General features: G+C 39.6%; 1 protein-coding gene and 1 long non-coding RNA gene across 3 annotated transcripts in view; one reads left to right on the top strand and one right to left on the bottom strand.

Moving 5' to 3' along the window:
- RORA (RAR related orphan receptor A) overlaps positions 1–27967 on the top strand; it is a 396655-nt gene that overhangs the window by 127469 nt on the left and 241219 nt on the right. The window lies entirely within an intron of this gene.
- On the bottom strand, positions 193–27858 carry LOC135329366 (uncharacterized). The gene is made up of 2 exons (XR_010390800.1): positions 27614–27858; positions 193–3777 (listed from the first exon to the last, which is right to left on the bottom strand). It is a non-coding gene; the product is annotated as an uncharacterized LOC135329366 (long non-coding RNA).

Genomic DNA, 27967 nt, shown 5'->3' with positions numbered 1-27967 from the left:
AGGAGAGCAAGCCTATATATTTACAGAAGAAAAATCTCTTCAGGAGTCTTTGTTTAAGTAAGGATTACTTGCAGGTCTTCTCCAGATGATTCAGATCCTGCGGTAAGGTTCTCTTCTCCTCTTGCCAGTTCCAGTGCGGCCGAGAAATCAGTATGCAGATTTAGGAAAATAGGGCTTTTTTTCTTCCCCCCCCCCCCCCCCCCTTTCCTGGCTGATCTGCTGGGTGAGCGCGGTTGAATCATTTTGCTTCTATTTGTCCCAGTCCCCACCTGTAATTTGGATAATGTTTTGTGATCTGATTACGTAGGTAGTTACAAGTTGGTTTGGCTCATGGTGATTTGGTGTGTAAGGTTAAATTCACAAGTGCAGGATAAATTGCAGTGACCTATATATATATATATTTATATGTATATGTATTTATTTGTTATGTGGGTTCCTCATAGGAGCTTGGACTCCATTTGAATGGTGTTTCATGTGTAAATAAGCATTGCAAGTCCTTCAAGGCAAGGAGTCATTCAGCTTATTCTGGTGCGGTGACAAGAATAAGTAGAGTCTTGACATGTCAACTTTAATAATAATAATAATAAAAAGTGTTTTTCTGGTAGAGATCTCCAAATAAAAGAAAAAAGCCAGCTCAATGATAAACCGGATAGGTAATATAGAGAATTTTAGACTATCTTTGTGATCTGAAATTCAATTTTTTTTATTTTTCTCAAAAACTCTTCCTCAGAGTTTGACAAACAGCCTTGCCAAATCCCTTGCTATTGTCACAGGCATCATCATTGGGTTTTGTTGCTTGGAAATATCTTTTTCTGTTATAATGATGTGATGATATAAACACTTGCATACACATGATATAAATGCCATACAATCTTGGAACAGAAGAAAGTTTTGAATGGGAATATTTCACAAGAGGTCTTAGAGCATGGATGCTTACTGAGCTCTGGAGAAGACCTTTTGTCCCTTACACATAGCTACTCCTGTCTCTTGGTGAAGTTCTGGCCCTTGCAAGAAACCCTCTTGGCCCTGTGTTTGTCAGAAGTGGCCAACAAAGGCCTATACCTCTGTTGCCTCTTATAGAGGAAATGTCTGGTCCTTTCCTTTTCCTCGGTATAAGGAGTTTTATCCTTCTTTGCCCTTGATGGTTATTCATTCCTTCTCTATTTTTCTGCTCCCTGTTGTGCCTTCTTTCTCGGATCCGTGGCAAGGATCACTCCATGCAGCCTTTCTTTACCGTGGAATTAGGAAGGGCAGCAAAGAAGTTCTTACTTTGCAAGGCTTTGAAGGCAAGGGTGAGCGAACAAGGTTCCTACAGCTGTTGTTTTCCCTTTTCATTCTCTTTCTCCTTTTCTTTGTGGATTTGATTCCCCCTCACACACACAGTCCCCTAAACAGGAAGAAAAGCAGAATAGTACCTGGAGCAACCTCAGCAGGTAGAATATGTATCTAAGGGAGAAAATGACTTTAGTAGTTATGATGACAAGGAAGAAAAGCAGGCGCAGGGTGCTGCTTGGACTCTTCTCTGCCCCCCTTCCCTGATAAAGGCTGTTAGCTCAGACAAAAAGTACCAAGCCAAACTGGGATTCCTGGCAAACGTCAGATCAGGCTGAAAATACGACAAGTTAGAGACAGTGATACAGTTAGAGGTGTGACATCCCACACATACCACTCTGAGCAACTGTGCTGGGGAGTGTTGGTTTTATCTACTGTTCAATAAGAAAACATGTCTAGCTGTAAGACAGGAAAAAGGATGGAATTGGTGTGAAGAGGGGAAGGCATGAAGAAGAAGAAAATCCTGCTTCAAGGTCACCTTTTACCAAAGTTAGAGGGACTGGAGATTGAAGAGCATTTTCTTACTGCTTTTGATGGCTGAGGGCTGCTGCAATCCTGGCAAGTCTCTCAGGAACAGTGCAGGAAGATCTGCTGCCATACCTGAAGCAGACGCTCATTTATCTGAGACACTGTGCTCCGACTGTTAACAACCAGCTCAAATTGGCTTATTTTTTCACATTTGTCACAGAGCCAGCTGCATTGTCTCAGCTGTGCCTCTATAAACAGGGAAGTACAGACCCAGAAAAAGTTTGAGAGTCGTTATTCTTCCTCATTTCTTCTCCCTCTATCTAGATTTTTTTTAACTATGCTTTTAATCCTTTCTTTTGTTACCTTGAAATCCTGGAATGCTTCCAATCTCTTTTTCTGCAGATGGATACTTGGTCCTGCCAGTATCTTGTTGTTATGTCCACTGATGATAAGCCACAATCGCCTCTTGGATACGCTAAACCCCATTAGGATATCTGCCCTTGTTAATGTGTCATACCCCTGGGGCACCGAAGAGGGCACTCTCCTGATGCTGCTGCTAGGAGGGGTACAGTTTCAGTAACATCACTGCGTTTATGGTTTAAAAAAAGGACAGGAGAGAAAAATAAATAAAACAAGGCGGGGGGAGTGGTGGCAGCGGCACAGGGAACCTGAGCTAAGATGGCTGATGACTCACTCTGTATTGGTGTGGTGACGTTTGAGCTCCTAGGCATCTTCCCACAAAGGGATTTTCATCAGAGCCACTGCTAGCAAAATTTCTACCAGGAATGTTGGTCAAGCCCTGCTTGACCTGTGTAGGAATAAGATCATTAAGGACCAAGAGAGAATATTATGGCTTCTCCAGCTGTGAGCAGTGGTGTGATGTATCCATTCTTTGCAAACAACAGGGTTGCAGTGGGCAGATTCAGACACCTAATTCAGATTCTGTTGAGCATGGTTAGTATCGCCCATCTTCCACCCCGGAGACGAGGACTGCGTCGCACAGTACAGCAGTGACGAACATCCAGCACTAGAAGCAGTAGTGCTGTGTGTGCGGCACTGTAACCCGTATGACTGGGAGACAGGACAACTCTGCGTTAACACAGATTCACTGCTTTTGTGAGCTGCCCTCCTTCCCCTGCCTAGCGTGCCGTTGTGTCCCAAGTCTGGGAGCAGTACATCAGTTGGCTTCTGGTTGAAGCAGAGTGCCTTTGTCCCTGAAAGGGCATGTCTCCAGCACGTAGGAAGGTGTGCCGGTTCTAGGTGTTCGCATGTGATGGGTACAGGTGTTCCCAAAGACATCTTCAAGTTAAGTGATTTGTCCCAGGTCACCCAGCAGGTCAGTGGCAAAGCCAGGAATACTATAGAAACCTGCCTGGCCCCTGGACCAAATGCCTCTGGGCATTACCCAAAGATTAGAATATGCTGGGCCTCCTTTTAAGTCCATTTTCCAGAGATCAGCAGGTAGCAGTCACAAGAGTTAATAGATTAATTATTTTATGGTAGATGAAATTCCACTAGTGGTGCTACAGTTAGGAGTACATTGATTTTTGGTCTTCTTAATAGTTTGTTAGGATTTAATTTGCCTCTGCTTGGATAGTTGAATCTCTTCACCTGTGAGTACTGCCTCTTGGGGACCTGGAATGTCTGCTGTTGTTGTTGATGTCATTTGGGTTGTTTCAACTGTGCGAGAGGTGACTTTGTTATGTTGGCTTCCAGTAAGCACATTTTGGAGCAGACCACAGAACACGTCTGTACTTGTAGCATCAATAGGCATTTCTCAAAGAACATTTTAAAGCACAAAACCTGTATCACAGTGCTCTGATTGTACTTGCCATCCCCAAGTAAGTAGAGTCAAGTGGATCTCTGCCAGGATTGAAGATGTTTTCCAGGTGTTGCTTTCTCCTTTTGCCCTCTCCAGCAAAGCTGTGTATCCATGCTGTAGTGAGGGGTCAAGAGCCACAGCATTGTTGTGGAAACCTGTACAGGGGAAAGTTTTAAAAAAATAAATTAAAAAAATATATACACACACACACACAAAAGAAAAAAATGAGGATTGTGTCTATTCACACCAGACAAGAAACTCTCCAATTTAAACAAGACTTGCTCAGTTCCTGACAAGGAGAAAAAGGGCTGCAGATGTCCCCCAGTTTTCATCAGATGCTCCAACATGGATAAGTAACCATTTTGCTTTTGATGGTAAAAGAGAAAGCTCCTACCCACCTCTATGGTTATTGTCAGAAATTTCTAATGGATCTTTTGGAAAGAAATGTTCTCCTGTCTTAAATTGCCAGAATTTCCTGTGCTGTAATAGCTGATGAGTGAGCTGGTGGAAGAACTGACAAAATGATAATACTGACAGTGTGTGGAGAGACACCTGCTCTACAGCTGGAAGCACTGCTAAAGCTAAAAAACTAAACTAAATCATTTGTAGAAGAAAATCCACTCACAGACTTGGGAGTATTTGCCATGCAAGATTTGTACTGCACATAGTACTTAGTTACAGGTGCTGCAACTCAAATGTCACTCAGACACAGAGTCAAGCCCCAGTTTTGACATCATATTGAATAGTCTTTAGACAGCTATGTTATAATGAGACTTGATAATAAAAGATCCTTCATGTGGAAAGCACTGTAAATATAGGTACCCAGAGCTTGAGATTTATTGGTGAAGTGGATGAAACTATATAGAGGAACAGTTGTAAGAGTTCTACTGCGTTTATTTCCATCACAGATTATTTATGAGACTTTTGTGCCTCAGCAGCATTGATTTGCTTCAAATACAGCTTTTCTGTCCTTGAAACCAGCTAACACTTTTCTTTTCAAGTTCCTAGTGGCTATTCTGTTTTCTTAGGCTCAGAACTCCTACCTGTAAGTAAACCTTTAACACTTCATACAGATAAATTTTTAAGAGAATTAATAAATTTATTTCTGCATTTTTAGTACATATAAAAAGTGCCATACTTAAATCAGGTGACTTTAAAATGCACATATGTGTGTATGCCCCTGTGTACATTCACACGTATGCATATGCTGACTCTGTTAGGTAATAAGTAATTCCAGTTTTTTTCTTCTATCATAGGTTTTTATAATTCAGTAGCACACATGTAGTGGGATGTCTCCCATGTGACATTATTAGTGACAAAAGGGTTGAAATCATAATGTTTCAGCCCTAAAGACTTATGAGCTGTGAAATACAGCTCAGTGTTGTTGGATACACTAGATGGTCAACAGTTTTCCATTAAAGTTTTCTGTTAAGTAATAAGATTTCTTATGTTTTTGGTTCTGAGTGGTTAAGTAGTTAATGGGATGATCCGTCTAGGACTCTTTATAGCTAAAATATTGCACTGTTACACACATAATTGATAATGAACGCTTACATTTTTAAAAAAGCCAAAACGTTTTGACTTCTTCAGTAAAGTGAAATTCTTCGAGAGATTATATTTGAAACAAACCTCTCTTCTAATTAAGGTGATCCTGAAAACTGTTTATTTTCTGAATGAGCATGCATTACCCAGTAATGATCTCATTCCGGACTATTCCGGCTCCTAAACATGCTTGACAGTCTAATTTATGTTTAACTTTCATTGTTGTTTTCTGAAGTCGTTGCTAGAACATTGCACCAGTGGAAAATTACTCATTTACTGGCTATTAGTAATTGAATTACTAGCCAGCCATAATGCACTATAATACAGTTTGAAAGCAGTTAAAAGAAATGATCAAGCACAGCATAATACCAAGGTAATAAAGGAACCTGTTGTATAATATAAATAAATAAAAGTCACCTTAAAATTTAAATGAATAACGATTGGAATATATGCAGGAGAATATATGGTCCTTAAGTTTCTATGTTTAAGGCCAGGTCTTGATGCTAGTATTTGTAGGGTTGCAGTGAGGGATCTGCCGCCTTCACTTTCCTCCTTAATCCTGCTATCTGCAGGAAGGGGCGGGGAGCCAGGCAAACAGCAAGGAGTTTTTCTTGTACTGGAGCAGGGCTAAGTCAGAAGCATGGTAGGGGCTTGGGTCGCACCTCCAGAAAGCAGGCATTTTGCTCGTTTTCATAGAGCCCTGAAGAGACGCCCTGTAGTTATGAGAGCCCTAATTATTGGCATGGTTTCGTAGTAGATGCCAAAAGAATTACCTGTCTAAATCTCTGAAAAATCAATGCAAGTCCCTTCACTGTGAAGTCTGATGTGGTGGTTGTCCCTGTGTTATGATTACTGGCTAAGGAAATCGGTGTGATTTAAGATTCAGCACAAGGGAGAAGAGAGATTAAAAAGTTGTAAAATGTTAGTTATGTGGAAACATGGAATAAGTCTGTGCAGCTAGCAGTGCAGACACAAATATTGCATCTTAGCAATATACACACGTTAAAGAGCAAAACTCAGTGTAAATGCTCAACTTTAGGAACTGCTTACCAATTGACTAGTTTCAGAAATCTTTTTAACTTTATATAATAATCTTATATGCAAACTGATCTTAAGGGATTGGCAGGGAAAATTAAATGATCACAAAGCTAACATGGCTTTGCATATTATATCGTAGGCTTCTAATTACAGATGACAGAAGCATGACCCGTGCGTTAACTGCTGTTCAGTAGAGTGCAGCTTTCTCAAACCTCGTTTCTAATTGCACACACGTAGCCTGTAAGAGCTACGGTGAAAGAGCTGTTGCAGGATATAACCAGAACACAGGGCTCCTAACAAGATGGTTCTTTAGACTAAACTTCTGTTCATTGTGAAAGCTATGACTAATGCAGCCAATAAAATTTGTTTTGTTCACCTTACTTTGATCACCTCAGGTGTGGTGGCACCAGACAGTGTGGGAATGCCGTTGATCTTGACTCTTTAAACTTTCTCATGGGAAGTCTGCACTAACCAGGTGGCTGAAACCATAAAAACTGCAGTAGCATCAGTTGGGCTTGTTGTATTATTACTCATCAGCATAGACAGCTCCCTGAATTCAGGTACCATTTGCCTGTATGGTGGAAGCCACTTTGCAGCTTCTGATCAGCAGCTAAGAGATTAGACTCTAGTATTTCTGATCTCTAGCAGATGCAAGAACTCGTCAGCTGACCCCGTTTATTACAATCGACTGGTGGTTCACGGGTTCACACACAAGCACATAAATACAGGTCTAGGCGTATTTCAAATATCTTTGAGAACGGGATCTTAGTAGCTCCTATTTGTTAATGGAGGTAGAGTAGAACTGACATGATTGCTGACTTGTAGAAATGATCAGGTACCTACAAAATAGGTTGTCTGCTGTAGTTGTGAGTGTTATTTCCTTAGGTTTGAAACTTTAATTATTAAGAATACATATATTTTTCTTCTGTGTTGAGATATATAGGGCTCTCATCATTATGAGAGATTACTGTTTTGCTGGGAAATGTAACAATATTGATGAAATGGCTATAGTAAAAGTTAGAATAAAATGACACCAATTATGCTGCAAAGACCTTTAAAAACAAGCTACCATGTGCAAACCAAGAACTACCAGTTGAAAATAAAATGAATTATTTGCAGTGTGTTTGCTTTCAGTTGCATCTATGGTGTTTTATGTGTGAAGAAAGCATAAAATCTGCCTCTGTTTACAGTATCTCTTAAAACTTCCCTAGATGTAACAAGGCTGTTTGATTACATGCTGAAATAGTGTTTGTGCTTGATGGAACAGTGTTTTATAGTTCCTTATCCAGGAAAAATCTGGAGGAAAAACTTGAAACACAGTAGTTCTGGTGATCTGACGTAGGAACAACCTGAAGACTTTTGGAAGTCTGGCTTCAAACAGAGTTCTCTACCCTTTCCTATCTCACAGGATAGAGGTATTTTCAGACCTTTGAGGATGTCTCACCTAAAATAGATACTGAATTGTTACATTAAACAATATGAAACCAAGTGACACTAAATGCAGTGTAAGGAAGGTGACCCTGAACTCCTTTTGAGAATGTAGCATTCTTTTTGAAAAGTTAGTGCTTTTTTTTCTGATTTTAAAAATAATTTGTGTAGTGGAGCTATGCTGTCGAGTTGTTCATGTCAACATTTTAGCACATGACAAAACACATGGGGCATAAACATTTTTGATAGAAAGTAAGCCTAGTGAATATTTTTCTGTCCTTTCTCTTCCAGAAAATAGGTTCTGCTAAATAGCATGCAACTTGCTACATGATCCCACTCTTCTGCGGTCAGGATCTTAATTGGAACAGTAGCAGAGGACAAACTTTAAATACTTGGCTGCATTTGCCAGAATGTTGTTTTAGAATATTATCTGAATGTTATTAGCTCTTCATTCCAAATAACTTCTTTGTGACTGAATTCTGAATTTCTTGTTTATTGATTTTAGCCAAAATAAGCAGTAGAGTTTTATTTGGCAATACCATACAAAATGTGAGTTTCAAAGCATTCAGATACCTACTTAATCTTTCAGTTTCAAAGGTGTTACAGGTTTTGATTTGTCTTTAACCACTAAAAATGGAGGCAATCAAAGGAGAAGATTGTTTTGCAGTGTCATAAATAATGCCTATTTAGAGAAATAATAATACTTCTTAATGGTAATATTTTTTTTCCAACCAGCACAGCCTGGTCCTTCACTCCAGCTTTCCTCATTTAATGTCAGTTCCCTGCTTATAGGTAGGTAGCGAAGGCCTGATCTACTGAGACATGTGCCTTGAAAACTTTCTTAACCTCACCCAACCAGGTGTATAAAGACATCTTATACTTTTATAATCATATTTTCTTTCTCTGAAGTTGGATTTGGATCCAAAACTGCAAGCTGGGCTTACTTGTATATCTGTAAAAATGGAATAGACATCATTCACTCTGCCATATACAGCATTAGAAGGACTTCCAGGGTAAAAGATAATGGTTGTTAGATAGCCAACAGCAGCAGTATGATTAGGATTAGGATGTAGATTTGGATTTCCTAAGAATTTAGCACTTTTATAATTTAGTAAACTCAATGCACCTTTTTTTTGACAAAACAGTTGTGGTAATGCAAAACTTTCTGCGAGCTTATGCTTTAATACCCTGATGTTTATGCTGGTTTCTAGTATTCAGTAAGTACATTTGTTCATTGTATTTTTATATATAAATTTAACAGCTGGAAAAAAGCGTAACAGATCCCAGAACAGTTGTGTCAGAGAGATTCAGTTGCAATTACTTTAAATTGAGTTTAATATGTTGTTCACCATACTTTTTATCTTTAAAAAAAATCAGGTTTTTTGAAAGCTTCTGAAGTATACTGTGCATTTGGACAGGCGTGACATATATTCTTTATTGAAATAGAGTATTATAATTTTCACATTTTCAATCCTAACTCCTTAAATACCCAAGCTGTAACTCACTTCTTTTTCCTTTTATAAACATAGACAATATGGTAGTCCCGTAATTGTTTAAATACATTAAATCCTGAAGTAACTAAAATATACCTAAATGATTTGACACTCTGATAAAGACTATAATAGAGCTTTCAAGACCTTGGCTATTCTGTTATCTTTCCAGACTGTGGAAAGCAGTGGCACTTCAGAGTGCACTGAATTCAGATGGGACACGTCCAAGTGACCAGGATCACAAGCGTAACACAAAGAACTCTGACCGACCTCTCCTTAACCTCGTCTGTGTTTTAGGACACAAGATACATTTCACATAGTAAACAGAGGATACTGAACTCCAAAAGGTTTCGAATGCAAGAGTGTGACATTTTTCTGAATATCCCATTATCATCTAGAAGATTTTAAAAAAATTCCATAACTTGTAATTCTGTAAAAGATGTTTTGAGAGGAACATACCAAATTCAGCAAAGTGCTCATAAAATTAACTCCCGATACTTGTTATCTTCTGTGTTAATATCTGTAATCTAAGTTCTGTGTTCTGATCTTGTTAATAAAATCAAAGAAGGTTGGGGGGGGGGGTTTCTTTCTCCAGATCAGTACAGAATTTCCGAATATAAATGTTAGAAGCTAAAAGTTTGATTTTGCTATAAAGCCAGGCAGTTAGATTACTGCGAGTTGCACAGACATGCTTATTTTCAGGATCAGTGTTTCTGGAGAGATTGTTTGTATGTGTAATTTACTCATGGGTGAACTAGTTTATTGTATTTGGTTTCTGATTGTCAGATTCGTGAATACTTTCATATGCAAAACAATTTCAGCTAATCCCAACATTTGTAATTAATCCAGCTAATTTGTAATTTATCTCAGGATCTGAGCTATGGGAGGACCTTCAGCTTGTTCATCTCCACTATCCAGTGTCGCAAAGACACATTTCTTCCTAGCATGGTTAAAGATATGGTCGGAACAACTTCCGTTGTCAGGCAGTGTTACCAAGAAGGATACACTTGCTAGTGTACTGGGAGAGTGGGGGGAACCTTTAAGTAAGCTTTGATGTCAACTTTTTCAGTAGATGATAAGGACCAGGGGAGGCCCTGTCTTGAGGCTGAGGGCTGGCTAAGGGAACCTATGTTTCCAAACAAGCTTGTGTAAATGATCTGTTAAAGATACCGTTACACATGCTTCTCAAGCATTGTTTTCAGACTTCTCCCTTAACGTCATTCAGAGCCATAGGTGGCTCTTGCCAGTAGTCTGGAGCAATTGTATGCTTCAACCCCAATCTGTGGGGGAACAGACGAATCTCCTGACCTTCTCTACAGTTAAAAATAGATTTTTGAGGTACCTCCCCAACAGAGAGCTTCAAAATTAATTTCAGTTGGACCTCACTTTAGGTTATTGCCCAGGATGCCTTTAAAAATCAGCTTTTGGCCTGTGATGAGAAATGGTAAAGGAAACGAGAAGAATCTCTTATTCTTGTTCTGCTTGTAATGGTCAGAAAGTTTTAACAAAGCTAAACCTGAGTTATGTCTGTGGCTGACACTGGGGGATCCCAACAAACTTGTCTCTGACTTCTGACAAGAAAGGGAAGGCACCTCCGGGGTCTTTCTGTGCGTTAAAGCCCTTCCTCAGAGGAATGTTTCTTACAAAAAGCTGCTTTTAATATGTTAAAGCGTCTAGCATTATGTGTCTTTCTATAAAAAGAATACAAGGTGCACGTGCATCTTGTTTTCATCTATGTAATCCCTGCCTTGATAATCTGCAGCCCGTGTAAAACGAGAGCAGACGGGGCGGCTGCTGGGTTGGAAGGGCCGGGCTCCATGGAGTCGGGGGCCAGCGCTGCAAGGGGGACCGGGGGCGGCGGCGCCGAGGGTGCGTGGCACCTGCCGAGAAGTCTCGCAGCATCCCCGTGTGCTGGTGGCCTGCAGAGCTGCTGAATGTCATGGGCTTTTTCATTTTGTTTTCTCAGATAATCCCTGGGCTCTACAACTGAAAGTATTCTCATTATGAATAGTAAAACTAGTTTAGATCAGATCTGGAGATTCACAAAGTTTATTTCTCTCCCTTTATGCAGGTCTTGTGGTATTTAAAACTTTTATTTTCCAACTGAAAAGAAACTTGGTTACTAATAGTACATAACAATTATGCAAATATTTAGTAATTAAAATATTATTTTAAAATAGCATTAAATAACCCAGGTACAGCCTAGTTTTGTTGGCAGTTTATGATAATAGAACTTGTTCTCCTGTGATTGACTAAGCAGAGGCTTTTCTTTCCCATTGGAGATGTGGGTGTTTTAATGGCATTTAATGCTGGTACACTCAATTCTGTAGTGTGACCACTTCTCTTACAACAAACAAATGTGGCTGATCACTTGTGACTGAACTCAGTTGTAATCTGAATATTTGTTGGGAAAATGAAATTATTAACAGGCTGATTCTTTTCTAAGTTAAAATTCTGGAATGAAAGTTATTTGTTTCTATCTTTTACATATTGCAAATATAACAGCAAATAAATAGAAAAGCATCATGCCAATTCTCCCCCCCACTTTTGGTTGGTCATGTTAACTGGCTAATACGACTGTTTAAATACAAGATTTAGATACCTATAACTAAGTATAGGATTGTATGCACTTAATTAATGGAACATGTAAATCACTATAGCTTTGAGTGATTGCAGGAAAATTGTAATCAAGAAAAGCTGCAGCTGAATGGGTCGGATTCCCTGCCTTGTTCTTCCAGCTCTGCGCTACTGTAACTCCCTCAGATACACAGGCCTGCAACCCCGCTGAACGAGGCGGTAACCAGCTCCCCAAGCCTTCCCACTGCTCGAGCCGCCCCCTCCCCCCGGCCTAATCCCGCCGTGTGCCCGAGTGCTGGCAAGGGGGATTACTTTCAGTCTGCGGATTTTCATCTTTCCTGTGTCCAGGTCAATTTACTGGCTAGGCACAGTGAGCCCGAAAGTGCTCGGTGTATAGTGTGGTGCAGAAGCAGCCAGCTGAACTCTGATACGAGGCAAGGCATCAATTTGAGAGGTTACTGTATTTACAGGTTCTCCTGCAGGATAAATCACAGGAAACGCAGGCCAAAAGAAACAGCCAGGTGTGTGTTGTGCGGCAAGATGATTGTATTTAAGAGAAATGTAGGAATTTCCATCTTTCCAGTGACACCATACGAGAACTTGCTCAGTACTGAATAGTGACAGCAAATGCTGAAGTGGGAAAAATATTTTCATCCATCTGCACTAATCTTCTTTTACTCCAAGATTTAGAGGGGGGGGGAAATGAGAGTAGAATCAGAAAAATCTTAAAAGCTTGGCTTAAGCTTTTAGCTTTGCCAGCTCATTCCCTAGTCAACGAAGAAAGTGCCAGACTTCTGCATTTGTGGTGGAGATATTGGGATTTTAATAATTTGAACAGTGATGCCTGCAGACTTTATTACCAAAAAAAAAAAAAAAAAAAAAAAAAAACCCTTCAGATATAAATAGAGGAAGAAAAAGGTAGTAACTGTATAGAAGTGATTCATTTTTCAAAACAGGAAGCAATATATAGTGTACAACTAGCAAAAGCAGAAATTAGTAGTTTTATGCTCAAGATAAAAACTGTAAAGTATCCTGGTTATTCCTGCTGCTGTATATCTTGTTATGCCATCAAATTAGTGATCGCCTATGTTATTCTGAGCTGCACAGAGTGCTCTGCTGTTGGAGCCCTGCCAAACTGGTAACAAATACAGAAGGATTTAAGTGTTGTGGAATTACTCTTTCTTTGCTTTTACTTTGGTAGATGTCACACTTTCAAGGGCGTTTTCAAATAGCAGAACATAGAGTATTGCACTTCTCCTTTTTGCATTTCCTATGTTATTGTGGGATTATCCTTGCAGATACAAGGAGCTGCTTAATTTCATAGTGGCACTTGCAAATCTTGTTTCAACCTGGAACTTCCCATTCAAAATATGAAGAAAAAAAAACTTCTTAGAAAATCTGCTGAAATATAAGAAAGATCTTATTGGGTGATGTACAATGAATGGATAACAGAATATAGCTAAGAGAGAAAAGGATGAGGAATGAACAACTTTGCAGAAGTCAGTATCTCTGTTCTCCCTCAGGGTGGGTCAACTAAAAATACTGTCATGTTTTTCTACTTAAAGGAAAGCACAGGAAAAGAACCAGAGGTAAGATGACAGGAACAAAAACATCCTTTTGAATTAATGTTTGGCAAAGTAACCTACCATTTCATATTATATATTTCATTTTATATACTATATCATATAGTTGGTGTTCTCTTGGATTTTTTCCTCTTTGAATATTTGTGCTCCTTTATTAATGTCAGCTATGGGGGTTTTCTGCATTCCATTCTATGGCCCATGCACTTCACTGGATATTTCTGCCACCTCTTTCCCTCTTAGGAGGAATGCAAACAAACTTATCTTGAAATTCAATTTTGAGACTCCTGCAGTTTTCTGTTTGAATAGTGGGTAGAATTTTCTTCATTCTCCTAACAATTTTCAGGTAAAATAAGATCATTATTTTCATCAACATCATTAAAGTAAAATGTTTTACCTGGGAAGGGTGAGGTACAAGGTAAAAGAACTTAAAATAGGTTATATACTAACAAAAAGGGCTGATCTCTGCTGCTTCTGAATTCCCATAGATAGGTGCTATTTAAATATTTAAAGTGCTGTTAGAAGCATGAAAACATCTGTGGGCCATGTTTTCCTCTTGTGTATCTGCATATTGTCTGCAGTAAAAAACATATCTAACAGAATACAGCATTACCCAGTGTTTCCTTCCTGCTTGCTGCTTAGTAAATCAACTGGTCCTATCTGAGTGTTTTTTTCTAAAGATTTTATGAATAAAATGTTTTCCTTTAAATGCTTGAAATTATAATTCTGTATTTTTTTTGTCATTTACCTCTGAAGATGTAAAGAAAATTATCCTGAAATTCAGTTGTGAGGTTGCTTTAGTCTACCACTAAGAAGAGGTGAACCACTCACTTTACTGAAGTGCAGCAAGGCAGTATTAGGCGAGGTATTTAGGCTCTTTCTAACTGAGTAGAGAAGTACTAGTAACAGGCTGCTTGGAGAGGCTCTGGAATCCTCATTGCTAGAGACCTATGAAAGCAGGACAGAGACAGCTGTTCGAATGACACGGGTATTACTGATCCTGGCTTGAGGCTGGATGCAGATTACATGACCTTTTGAGATCCCTTCCAGCCCTATTTGTCTGATTCTACACCAGCAAGCAATGACTGACTTTATTTTCCTGAGAGGCTACTGGATTATAAACTCTTTGGGACAGGGATTGTAATTTTTCTATGTTTGTATGTTGCCCAGAGAAGTGGGACTACAATCCCGACAAGAACTTTAAGACACCCCTGCCATGCAAGTATCTACAGTAGTGGTTGATTTACTCATTTAGAGACATCGTCAGCTGTTACTTCAAACATTACCTGTGCCATCACCCTGGCCTACCATCATGGCCTACCATCCTTTTGGTGTCACTCACCCAGGGAGTTCTTGGAGTAAAAACATTATGCGTTCAGGATTTCAGAATCTGAATTGGGAGTAATAATAATAATATTTGGCAGATTTTGTATTCAGGAACTAGAAAGGGAAATTCATTGTTTGCTTTTATTCCCAATCTACAGCAGATGAAATAATTTTCTTCTGAAGGGGAGGAGGGTGGATATCAGTCAGGGAAAACAATCTTGCTTCTAAAGAGTAATGTAGTGCCAGTAATTACCATGTTGTTTTTTATTAAATCACTGTTTTCAGTATCTATTTGCTTTTCCTAAAAGCTTTGTCAACCTCTGTACTGATTTCTTTTGGTTTTAATCTGAGTCTTCGCGCTTTTGGGACAAAAAGTCTGAAGGTTGATGTTTTGCCAAAATGAATACTAGAGCACTTCCAAAACGAATTAAAATGAGAACTGCCGAAAGCCACTTTACTTCTGAATGAGGAGTCTTTGAAAGAATTTAATGATCTTTAATGCATAGTAATTTTCACTTTAGTTAATTTGATTTAACTTGACTCGAATGAGGCTACACAGATAAGCACCAACTCCTGCTGCCTTTGTGAGAATTAAGCACAACAAAGGTCCTTGGGAAAATAAGATAAGGGTGCATTTGAAAATGTTAACTGCTCTTGTCCTTGGTTTAAGAAGTACTTCAAAAATATCGTATTTAGCCTTCATAGCACCTCCGACAGTTAAGCAAAATTGTAACAAATCCACTTCTATTTTAAGATTTTCTCTCTCATCACTACGGGACACATCATGGTCACTCAGAAGCTGATGATGCCACAGGCTTGGAATTCGGCTCCAAAAGCTGTAGCCCCCACATATCATAGTAAGTTATCCTCATGTGCATAACATAATTAAGTTGCTGGAACAGTGAACGTAAGAGAAGCTTAGTACAACATTTTCATTCATTGTGCTTGTAAAGATTATCTGTGTTCTGGTTTATTTATTTACCCCATAGATGGAGAGCAATAGAAGTCTGTGAATAATGATCATTACAGGCTATTTTACAGTCATGAAAATCCTGGAATGCTTCTTCCAGACGGTTCTCAACATGTAGCACAGCAGCTTTCAGGGATTTTTATTACATTGGCAAACTGTCGCTTTATTCAGCTGTTAAATAGAGCTGAACTCAAACTGAAGCAGTAGAAATGCATTTTTTTCTGTACTTGCCCATGATCCAAGGCGAATAACGATGAGTTGGGAATATGGGTTTTGGAGTTCATCTTGCTTGAAAGAAGTGAGTTGTGTAACTCACTTGTGGTGTTGACACTTCTCAGCTGAAAAATGAATTTCATACCTACTAGATGGATGTCCTGTCTGCTTTATATTTGGATGGTTTGTAGATATATGGAAATTTCTTTTTTACTGTTGTGTTACTGTAAACAATTAGTTCAGTTTTTATAATAGTCTTTGTGGTGAACTGCACTGGAGTAGAAATTTACAGAACTCCAGCTGCTGTGTGGTGGAGTAAGGAGGAAGCAACTAAGAAATAAGCTAACAAGTGAAGTTTGAGCTAATGCACATAATAAGATAGCAAATATAGTTAGCTAATAATTGGTCCTGAACATGGCTAGAAGGCCATGCTGTTAATTACTAATTTCTTTCCAAGACAGAGCATCTACTTACTTTGTTTTAGCTTTAACAGTCTGTGGCTGATGGAACACCTTCTGGGCTGTTGGTTTTGATCCCTGAAATACTTATCAAATTTACTTCTATTCTAATAAGCCATGTATCTGGATGCAATGACTTGGGGATTATCTGCAGGTTTTTTTCCTTTCTCTGATGTTGTTTTCTGTGGCAAACACAAAAGATGATAATGAAAAGGGTTGGGAGGTACCTTTTAGGGTCATCTTGGCCATCCCTCTACCTGAAAGTACAATCAGTTTATCTGAAAAACATGGCTGACAGATGTGCCCATCTTAAACAGCTCCAAAGATAGAGATTCTGTAACTTCTTCAGGTAATCAATACTAGATATTGCTAGTGTATAGCCTGCATCTGCTTTGTTGCAGTTTAAGCTCAATACTTTTTGATTTATCCTCAGGAGTTGCAGAGAAAAATGTGAGTCCTCCTTTCTTTAACAAACTTTCACTTATTTGGAGACTCCTATCTTGTCATGCTTTCAGCCTCCTGGTATCTAGACAACAAACAAAATTTCTTTCTGTGTTTCCATATGTCCATGTTATCCACTCATCTTCTCTGAGCTCTTTCCAGATGATCAGTATCTTTCTTTGAGATATGCAAAAGAGAAAAACTTAAGCAAAATGGAACTAGTCTCCCACATGATGCTCCTGTTTACACCTCCCAGTATAGTTCACTGGGAGAACAAACATTGCGTAGTTTGCAATATTATTGACTTAGTTCAGCTTCTGATACAAATGTAAGCATTAGATCCTTCTCTGAATCATTCCTTCTCAGTCATTTCCCCTTGTATTTGTGCAATTGTTTATGCCTACTGAAGCTAGTATTTTGCATTTATCTTCAATGAATTATTTTGTTTGTTTCATATCAGTCTCCAATTTGAGATCATTTGAACTCTCATCTTCTTTCAAACTGCTTGTGAGCCCTCCCTCCTTAAGACTGTTTGCAAAGTACTTTCTTTATTGTGAAATACTGCTATTAAATGACTGCTATTAAACACTGCTAGTTTCATGAATCAATACCAATAGGAGACTTGGTCCAGCTGGCAGAAACTCAACCTTCTAGCATGCCAATGTTTTTTTCTTCCCCAGAGAACTGTTGCCCTTCTAATATGTTCAGATTTAGATAGTTGGAAATCTGATTCTTCAGACCTTTCCATGGCTTTAGCTATATATGTATATTTTAATAGTCTCACTGGAGCTTATGAAGGCCTCTTATTTGCTTAAATAGGCCTATAAGCCAGAATATGACTGGCAAATAATTCATATACATTGCAGCAAGGAACGATACGTCCATCTTGGTATATTTTTACTTTTTTCTACTGATAGTATTAGTGTTGATCGGTTGCCTAGGTCTGTCCAGTGCTAAGCTAGGTTAAGTCATTTGACCTCAGACTATCTCCTCAAAATAAAATTAGGCCTATCAGTCTGTTCTTGCCCATTCTCTTCAAGAGTCTTCAGTTGTTAATTCTGGGAGCTCTGACCCATACTTCTCCCATCTATCGCACTGGCATTACATAGGAGAAATGTCCTTAGGCTAAAATATCTGTGTGGTGTTTCTCCAGACTCATCATTTAAATATGTTATCTCCTGTTCCTTTTCTTTTTCAGCTTGATCCCTGGATGTTATTTAGGGAAAATATGACACTTTCCTTTCTTGACAGTTTAGGGAAATTATCTGTAAGAAATCAGTTTCAATAAATTGTTTGAGCAGAGAAATCTTTCACAGATTATTACTCATTAAGAGAACTTAGTATTCAGTCTTAATATTGGTATCATCACTCATAAACTAAAAGACCTGAAAAATACATGTGCAGTAGCTTGGAGGACTTGAATTATGCCCTTGACCTTGATGAGAATTGAGACAGTTTCCCTAACTGTAAAACAGAGAGGTGGGGGGAGGAGGGGGGACTTTAATACCTTGCTTATATTGTGTGCTTTGGCATTTACAAATGTTGCTTTGGACCAAAATAATGAGTCTTCATACTTTTAATCTCTAAGCAGTTGTCTTCTTCATAATGCCAGGGACAAATTTTACAGAGATCTTTACCACCATAAGCATTGCTCTGTGTCAGCACGTACATTTTAGGGGGCCAGAACGCAAAGGGCTGAGAAGAGCAAAGAGTGAGCAGGACTGGTTACTCCCCAAGCTCCCCACAAAGCATCACAAAGAGAAGGAAAAAAGATTTAGGTGTCTACAGTGAACACTGGATATGATTAGGTGGCTGGAAGAAAGCAAGTGTCTGTGACCTGGTTCCGTGCTCCATAAAGGGGAGGTCTCTCGAGCAAAGTATCTGAGATTGGGTTTTGATTATAATCAGTAAGGGGGAAGAAAACCCCTTGAGCTGAAGCTTAAATATTGATGCATTCATTTAGACACTCTTATAATCAAAAACAAATCAAAATCACTTCATGAGGTGACCGTGAAATTGGCCAAAGTTAGTGTCACTTGTCTGGGAAAACAACATTTAGTAGATTTTAAATAATAGACAATAAGATGATTTAAAACATTCCTCACAGATTTTTAATTTTTTTTATTTGAAACAATGGTATAAATTGCTTATATAAAGACTGTAAGAAAATCTATTTGAATCTTCAAATCATAAAGTAAATAAAAATAATAATGACAAGGTTTGACAGTGACTTAAGTAGAATGTTTTTGCAATATTTAGTATTTCGAGAGCCCTTAGAATAGTATTTATTTGCCTGAGCACCTTAGTTGTATCAAAACTGTAAACTGCATACCTCTTTATCATTTCTGAATTACAGTAGAAGAGCCATTATGATTAGTAAGTGGCTTTTGGAACTATGTCACAGCTTTCTGCACCTCAGTAGTGGTAATTTATAGATGGGGAGACTATGAATATGAGAATGGATACAATCTTAATTGTATTATTGTAATTAATCTTCTGAAGCAAACATTGCAATGCAATACAGAGCACATCATTGCTTTTTGTCTGTCTTGCTTCCTGCATTTCATCTTCCTGGTGATGGAAAGAAATCCAGCAAAGCAAGGTATAGAGTATACAGCGTAATAGATATACTTTGTATACAGCATATATTCAGATTGATACAAAAAGGCTCCTAGACTCTAAGGGATCAAGTCCAAAAGTGACCTTTCTGTCACTTGGAAATAAACAGTTATAGTAGGGCAGAGGACATCTTAGTTGATTACTGGCAGCTTAAAATTACGCTATTGAGAAATGTTCATCTACCTTTTTACTGAAGCCAAAGAAGGTATATTTGAAACTTGCAGCTGACCATTTCTATATTCAAGAAATAATCAGTACAGCAGCTGCTATGTTATCCCACAGTTGTATAAGGGTTACTGATCATAGACTTTGGGGAACTGATGGCATAATAACTGGAATGTGTCTCATCAAATTTTGAATGGAGTTACTATTGCAAAGAAGAAAAAAAATTACACGTGTTCTAATATAGTAATTCTGTAGTGATTAGATGGGAATTAAGGTGTTAATAGTTATTAAAGATTTGTAGAAATAATAACTGCCAGTTCTGCTACCATCATGCATGGGGAATCAGGCCTTCAATATGGTAAAGAATAGTTTATTTTCTGCCTATGTCATTCCGTAGTCTCAATTTAGTAACTTCCATGAGTGGTCTTAATCACTACGTAACACCACTATGACAGTGCAAGTGCTTTTGCAAACCTATGATGCAGGCTCACTTGAAGTACTACAAGTCAGTTTAGTCTTCTCTAGAGGCCTTTTCAGATACAGCCATACGAAGTACAGGCTCTAATGTTTATTTTAAACAAGAGAATTGAGATGGTTTCCTTTCTGCTCAGAGACAGTGCTGTATTCTTCACATTGCACAAAGCTGAACTAGGACTGGAAATACAAGAGGCAAGATCTACAGGACAGTTTAACAGTAAGCGCTGACTTGAAGCAGCGTCAACATTATCACTTAGAACTGAAGAATGGTCTCCAGAAAATGCTCTATCCCACTGTTATAAATTCACCTTAATGAGCAGCAAGCAAAAGCTTGTGAAGGATGGTTGTGACTGGTGACAAAGTTGTGGTACAATTGGCAAGGCTCCTGCTGGCAAAAGGCATAATATATTACTCCTACAGGTCACATAATGGTAAATGAATACTTACTGCTTCTGTGGAAACTGGATTGATTATTGTGTCCACCTCCAAACAGATCTTGCTTTGTTTTACAAGTAAATGCATTTGTCCCTGCTGTGTTGAAGTCAAAAGATCAGTTCAGATACAGTGAGCTCAAAATGAAGATGATAGTGATGTGTGCAGGAGGTAGTTGCAGCTTTTACAAAATTACCTTTTGCGTGTATATGTAAATAAGTGCCTGCAAGTATATATACATTCTTTTTTTTTCTTGCAAGTGTGAATTCCCCCCCCCCCCCCCCCCCGCCACACACAAGTTGATGTACCTAGAATGTTGTTCTAAGTAAACAGAGAACATTTGATAGCCAGGCAGTGACATCACATCCTAACTTGTCATCTGATAAAAAGGTCTCTGTTGGTAAATAGTTTACCTTTCCTAATACATTTGATAAAATTACAGATGATTGGAGCCTAAGGCACAGATCTTTGTCTTAGATGATGGAAATGGCATTTTAGCTAAAATGGAAACTTGAATATTTCCATTAGGAATATTCACTGGCATGCAACTAGAAAGGAAGTGTGTGTCACCTGAGAAGGATGGTCAGCCTGATCTCTGGGATGTGGAAGACAGAGGTGTGCTTAAATCAGAACAAGCTCTTGTAACTCTGTCTTGTTTTGGAGATACTCCATTTCAAATAATCATTAACTATTTATTGGGCCAGATGTATGGCAACTGATGCTCTAGCTTAGCCATTGGGGAACTAGTTTAGGATGTGGGATGCTGAAGTTCAAATCCTTACTCTGCCTGTTTTGGCACTCATGTCTTGGGTAACTGCCTAAGCTACTAGACTATTAATTGTTCTAAGATAGCATTCTTGCAAAATTACCAAGGGTTTCATCTTTATTCCAATATAGAATGAAAAGTATTTTCCAATTTTTCATGAAATACGGTTCTTGTTTTCCTGCCAGCCACAACGGTAACTTCTGGCAAGGGTCGGTCTGGACTCCAATCAGCATCATGATCAGGGGAAATAGAGAAGTGGCCTCGAGCTATTTCTGCCACCTACCTCCAGAGCTGGGTCAAGAATGCTGAGGCCGAAGCCCTGAGTGTGCTGTGCATGTGCTCCCCTTAATTATGTTCAACAGTAACGTGGTGACAGATACCATGTTTTGTTGGAAAAGATTTTCTTAGAACACAGACCTTTTCCAGTTAAAGGCATTCATACATATTCTTTACATTTGTGAATACACACATACTTCACATCTATCCTGTAAAGCTGGATATATTTGCTGAAATTGAGCCCGTTTGGGCTGTTCGCATGAGACATTTTTTCCTTTCTCGAGAAACTACTTGCTCAGGATCCTATATCACATTCTCCTATGCTGTCTTCTACTAACATGAAGTGTTTTCTATGCAAAAGTATTGCTTGGACTCAGGTAAAAACAGCCCAGCACTGAATACCAGGGGAATATAAGAGGCTGTATGGTGTTCTCTTTTCTATGCAGAGTTCAGCTCCACAACAAGCTAAAGACCTGGCCCAAACAATGAATGAGCGATTTACCTTTTTCACTTTCTGTTTTTTCTACATAGATGTTTTATTTTGGCTACAAACCACCACTGTCACCCTAGTTGTGAAATGCTATTTATCTATTTGCTTTTCCTGTATTAACTCACTCGTTTCTGCTGCTTGAGGTCTTTCCCCTCACATGAGCAATGGCAGAGCTTAAGCCATTGCTGTGTCAGTGGAAGGCATTTTTTTCCCCTAGAAACCTTTCTTACCAAGTGATTTTTAAATGGCATTGTTAGGTAAGAACCACAAGCTACATCCAAACGTCTTAGATTTAATTGCTTTAAAAGGTATTTTTAATGTGGAGCATCTCCTGCAGTGTTTGTCTTGTAAGAAGCTGGTAGTAAATGGTGTGAGGGAATGGAGACTTAAACAGAGCAGAGCAACCTTTAGAACAAAGCAAAACAAAACAAAAATGCTTGCCTAGATCTGTGTCAGTGGGAGGCCACTATGACCTACAGCAGCTAATTTGTTTTGCATGTTGCTGCTGTTATGCTAATTAGGTATTTCTTGAACCAAGAGACTGGCAGTTCCAAGTTTCAAAAGTTTGTTCTTTTTCTTCAGGAAAAAAAAGTGGATGAACGTTTCTTGAAAGCATACATTTACAAGCTGCCTATGTCTTTTTCTCTGCATATCTCTTTATAGCCAGTACAAAGCTTGTTTTCTTTTTGTGGGAAAAACTCTGTGGCAGCACTAGGTCAACCTCAGAAACACAGAATTACCAGAACTATATTAAATAATAAGGTTTTTAATGCTTAGAAGAAATTGCCAGTTTTGATGAGGAAGGGCCTCTGCGAGCTGCATGTTTTAAAGGGACACTGGAGAGAGGTGGAAGAAGGGGGAGCGGTGGAGCCCACTGACTTTTTAAACCTGTGGCTAATGGGTTAGGTTAATGCAGTCCTAAACTGACTGCTGGTGTTAGCATGACTTTCAGGGTTGGTGGTGCTACAGTCTCTGACTTGCCACAGAAGAGTAAGTGTGTCTATTCAGGGAGCGGGACATTACTCGTATATGTTGCACTTTTTTTTTGGAGCATTCAGAAGTTGCTATCCTTTGCCTTTGTTTGAATATAAATGGCTGAACAGTCATGGCTCCGCTAAGGACATCAGCATTCCTACTGGACTAAGGAGGGCTTAGGTATACCTCAGAGAAGTGCAGAGCGGTGAAGTGAAGCCACTCACAGAAGAAAGCTGCCTCCTCCTATACACGTTAGTGCACTGTTTCTGCCCTGTCACAATACTGACTTTTGCAACTTCCCATCCCTTTTTTCCATCAGAAACCCTAAAGACGGCTTATAAAGCATTGAAAACTGTTTTGTAGTATGTAAAAGGAACAGATGCTTTAACTTCTCTTATTCTTACATGCTCTTATGGTTCAAACATTCTCTGTTGTAATTTGAACAGTCTACACCAGCTTTGGAGAATTAGCATAATTAATTTTGACAAACACAGAATTTTTTTTTGTAAATGTAAAAAGGTCATGATGTATATAATTTGACTAAGGACCTCAGCAAACAGGAAAAATTGAGAAATATCGATTGTTTGTTTCCCAGTCTGTTGATGAGTAGTCTCGAAATTGAGCAGGCAGTGCATCCTTTCAGGGCACATAAGCAAGGCTGAGCAGGGCTTCCCTCACAGAGGATTTGGAAAATGAAAACAGTTTCCTCTTTCTGTCCATACAGGTAATAGTGACCACACAAGTCAGCTCTCTCTTAATTCACCCTCGTTTTCAAACTGGAACACTTGACTTGTTTACTGGTTATAAAGAGCCAGTATTCTATACACACAGAAACTGTAATTTTGAACTTTAACCTTTATCCTTTAAGTTTTAAAAAGTAAAAATCTAAATTACTGAGGAAAAACTGGTAAAATCTGTGTGATCTGTCCTTAGAAATCCAGTCTCCAGAGAGCAAATATTTAGCTCTGTTCATAGAAATAACCTCAAGAAATCTAATGACTGTCAAGCTTCTTAAATAGCTTCTCTTTCCTTGGCAAAATTTTTTTTGGCTCAAATCAGATCATCCAAAGAATATGGAAAAAAAAAGCCCTCCCCCACACCCTTTTTTTAGTAAATAAGTCTTTCATATCAGGGTCATACTTTTTGGTGTTGGGTTTGGCTTTCTGAGGATCTACTGTTGAACATACTACTTCCACTTTTGTATCACCCTTACAAAACTGGCAGGCACATATCACTCAAATATGATGGCTTTGAGGGCTTTTTGTATAAGTAATCTGAAACAGCTTTACTTTCAAACTATCCTCAGTCTCAGTTCTGGTAGAACTGGGCCAATTTTGGATTCAGAATGTCAAACTGTGTAGCTCTTGGACAAATTAGATAAATCAGATAAATTCTCATTACTGGTTCAGATGATCACAGGCATCATGCCCTCCTGCACACATTAAATCCAGACGAAAGCTGGATTTGCCCTCATTTTTACATACTGAAAATTTCCAGTTCTTTGGATCTGTTTCAGGCCCATCCATGCTGCATTTTGTGTTTGAGAAGACACCAACTGACAGTTATGCTTTGATGTTAACTGCGATGGTGTAAATCTGGAGCAGTGTAATTGTTTTAGCTTTTTACCCCAGCATCGCCTTTATCTGCTTTCTAAATCTCAAGTGTTTTAGATGATCTTCTTTTATTCAGTATACTATTTTAGAGGGCTGCCTTCATGAATGTAAAAATGGTTTTAGTACCTTCACAGCGAGTTAGGTCTGTGAGAATGAGTTTGAACCAGTGAATCTTAATTTATATAAAGGACTTGGCAATGAGCAGAATTCCCTCCGTAAAGGATACCAGTAGCCATCAGTTGGTCCTGTCCTTTGGAGGCAAGTATGACGAGAAAATGGAGCTAAGTAAGACTGTAGTAGTAGTAATTACCTAGATGGTTGTTTAACCATGCAGCAAGCAATGAAGTCGGGGACTATAATGTCACATCAACTGTGTTACCTCATTTTCTTCTCCTGCAGACACAGGGAGGTTAAAAATAATGAGCCTGTCTGCCTCTCTCCATACCCCTGAGCACACTGAATCACAAGCACCTTCTTTCTAAAACAAATTTATTTCTTGCTGCCTCCTTCCCAACAAAGACTTGCCTGTGATGAATACCAGACTTCACAGCATATTTGTCAAAGCAGTGCACCTGTGAGGGTTCCAGCACAAGATAAATTTTGGCAAACCGAGGGTGAAGGGGGAGGTACTAGGCAAGGAATAAATCTCAGTGTGCTACGCCATACTGCGAATGAGCATTCTCCTCCCAAGAATCACCCCTCTGACAAGTTATGATGAATTACACTCTTTGTTGACACCTTCATCGTGTTATTTATGGCTCATTAATTGAATCGAAAAGGAGACTTGTAACACAGCAGGGACATTGTACAATGCTTTTCCAGTAGGTTGGTGCTCAAACCAAAGGACAGAAATGGAGGAGAAGAAAAGATACAGTAATGTATACATATGAATACTCTGCACTGGAAAGTACTACATGCTGCAAGACAGCAGTCCAGAATTGTATAGCAAGTGCTCTCAGTCCCCTCAAAACCATTCATTTTTAGTTCTCTTGCATGTCCCAGAAGAAGTGTGTGTGTTTGCCTCACACTTTCTTCTTTAATTCTTATCCTTGTACTGCTCTATGCATTGCTGAGTGTGCAATTATCAATCCCATATCAAACCCCATCCAGCCTGTCTTTATGGAGTCAGCCATTACCCTCTTCCTTAATAACATTCTTCCCTGTTCTTTCCTAGTATCCTGTTGCTGAGAGATTCTTACATGACAGTGGATGGAAAGGAAGGATGCTGATGTGAGACTGAAAGTGGTGTGTTTCCATATCGACAGAAAACATTTGTTTTTTTATTTTTACACACACACACCCCACTCCCCCCCCCCCAGCCCCCTCCCCCACACACTCCAGAGAGAAACTGGTCTGGGGAACCTTTGTGGATCCTAGCCCTCTATCGCTGTTTAAATGATAGGTCTTTTGACCAAGCCTATTATGGCAGTATGGGTGAGTGTTTTCTCTGAGAAGATCTAGTGTAAATAGGGAAGGAAGAGCTACAGGATTTGAGAAGGTGGGCTGTCTACACTGGTTATGCAATTGAGGGGCATGATAAAAGAATGAACAAAATCCTTTTCAGTAGATAAATACTGAGGTAGATGAGATTGCTTCTAGGAAGAATGGTAGATTTGATGCTGAGCTGTTCAGAATCTGAAGTCATTTTAACAAACTATGTCCTAAAAAGAAATTAAATGAGCTGACTCATGCAGTATTTATTATTCATGACTAATCTGAAACACAGGTACCTTCAAAGCCTGACCAAAAAAGATGCATGTCTTTCTATCATAAGACTCTGAGATAGCCATTCAGCTTCTTGCTGCGGATAGCATCTGAAATTCTCATGTTTTCATAGCTGTGTGGGCAGCATATACATTTGCTGTTTGGGTTCCTCTCTCCTAACGGAGCCAGGACCTTCTGCAGTGGTAAGCTAAGGAGTTTCTTACATCAGTCAGTGAACAGAATGTCTCTTGGCAAGATGGTCTGGAAGAGGGAGTACTAGGGTTGGGTTTCAAGAGATCTGAATTTCATTCTGACACTGCTGCTTCATCTGTTCTGTAGCCACAAATTTCTTGAATTTTAGGGGTGCTTTTGTGTCCTTTTTTGAACTGTGAAATAAAGTTTCTCTTTTCTCTTATCTAGAGACTGAGAAAGCTGTTGTACAGGGACAAAATCTAATCAGGTAACACTGACCATGAAAATGAATTCCTCTTCTGATGCCTTTCCAGCCTCTCAAATGAAATACCAGATGCACTTCCTTTATGTTTCCAGTTAAGAATTTTCTGAATACAGGGGCAAATTATCCTTATGTCATTCTGTGAGTCAGTGGAAGATGCAGTATTTTGCCAAACACTTTGTAGGTTGTATATAGTTGCTCTTCATGGGCTCTGTACTGCTATTCATTGGAAGACTGGTAATATCACTGAAGTGAAAAGTGGACTTTGTGACTGAAACTATGATAGCAATGTCCATCATTTCTTTTTTTTTAACTGTTGTAATTGGACACTTAATTTTAAGCCTATAGACTAAATGCTATTCAGAAACCTACACTGGATCCATATTGTTTAGGTAGGTGTTGACTTGGCCTGGAGGGAGACGGAACGTTTTGAGCTGTCAGGGGCAGACAGCCTTTAAGCAGTGCCAGTTAAGGAACCGTGAATATTGTGTGACCGCAGCTGTTGGGTGGAAGGCTTTGCTGTAACCTTCGGGCGCTGTAAATTTGCACAGTATATAGGGTTGAGATTCATTGCAGGGTGCTATAGCTTTGGAGCTAAGAAACATTATAGCATACCAGGGAGGTGTAAAGCCCTAAATCCCATTACCAGTTCCCAGAGGCCCCGTCTGTTCCCCGGGGGGCAGTATCTTCTCTCAAGGACAGTGTAATTCCCCATGTTGCTAATGAGAGGAGAGAGGTACAGCATCAGCACTGCCCGTTTTTTTTCCCTCCTATTTATATATAATAACATTAAAAAAAAAAAAAAGAGAGTTAATGTGGTGTAGTAGCACTGTGCGCTTGGAGGCAGTGGGAATACTCTATAGCACTGCTCTAGTTATCTCCCAGCAAATTTTGCTTTGCATACAACAACAAATCAAAACCAAGAGGCTAGCAGGGCTGTGTCGAGGCCTCACCTACCTTCCTCCCGCTGCCCGGAGTATGTGACTTCCTCCGGGGCACCAGGCCGCAGCTCGCCGGCAGCTCTGCCCCGGGAAACGGCCGTTAACGGCAACCGCCCGCTGCGGGCGCGGCGCGACCGGCATGCACCGCGGCGCGGCCCCCCGCCGCGCTCCCCGGGCGCAGCCGCTGCCAGTCGGCGCCCAGGCTGCCCCCCCCCGGCTTGGGGAGCGGGCGGCCAATCAGCAGCGCCCCGCCCTGTGGGGAGCGCTGAGGGAGGCCGCGAGCGGGCGGGCGGCCGTTGCGGAGCTCGCCGGCCCCGCCCCGCCCCGCCCCGCCCTCGCGCGCCGCGGCCGTTAGGTTCTGTCAGCGGTG

Source organism: Dromaius novaehollandiae, chromosome 10, assembly GCF_036370855.1.
Source record: "Dromaius novaehollandiae isolate bDroNov1 chromosome 10, bDroNov1.hap1, whole genome shotgun sequence".
Classification (NCBI taxonomy): domain Eukaryota; kingdom Metazoa; phylum Chordata; class Aves; order Casuariiformes; family Dromaiidae; genus Dromaius; species Dromaius novaehollandiae.
This window is presented reverse-complemented; position numbering and strand designations above follow the sequence as displayed.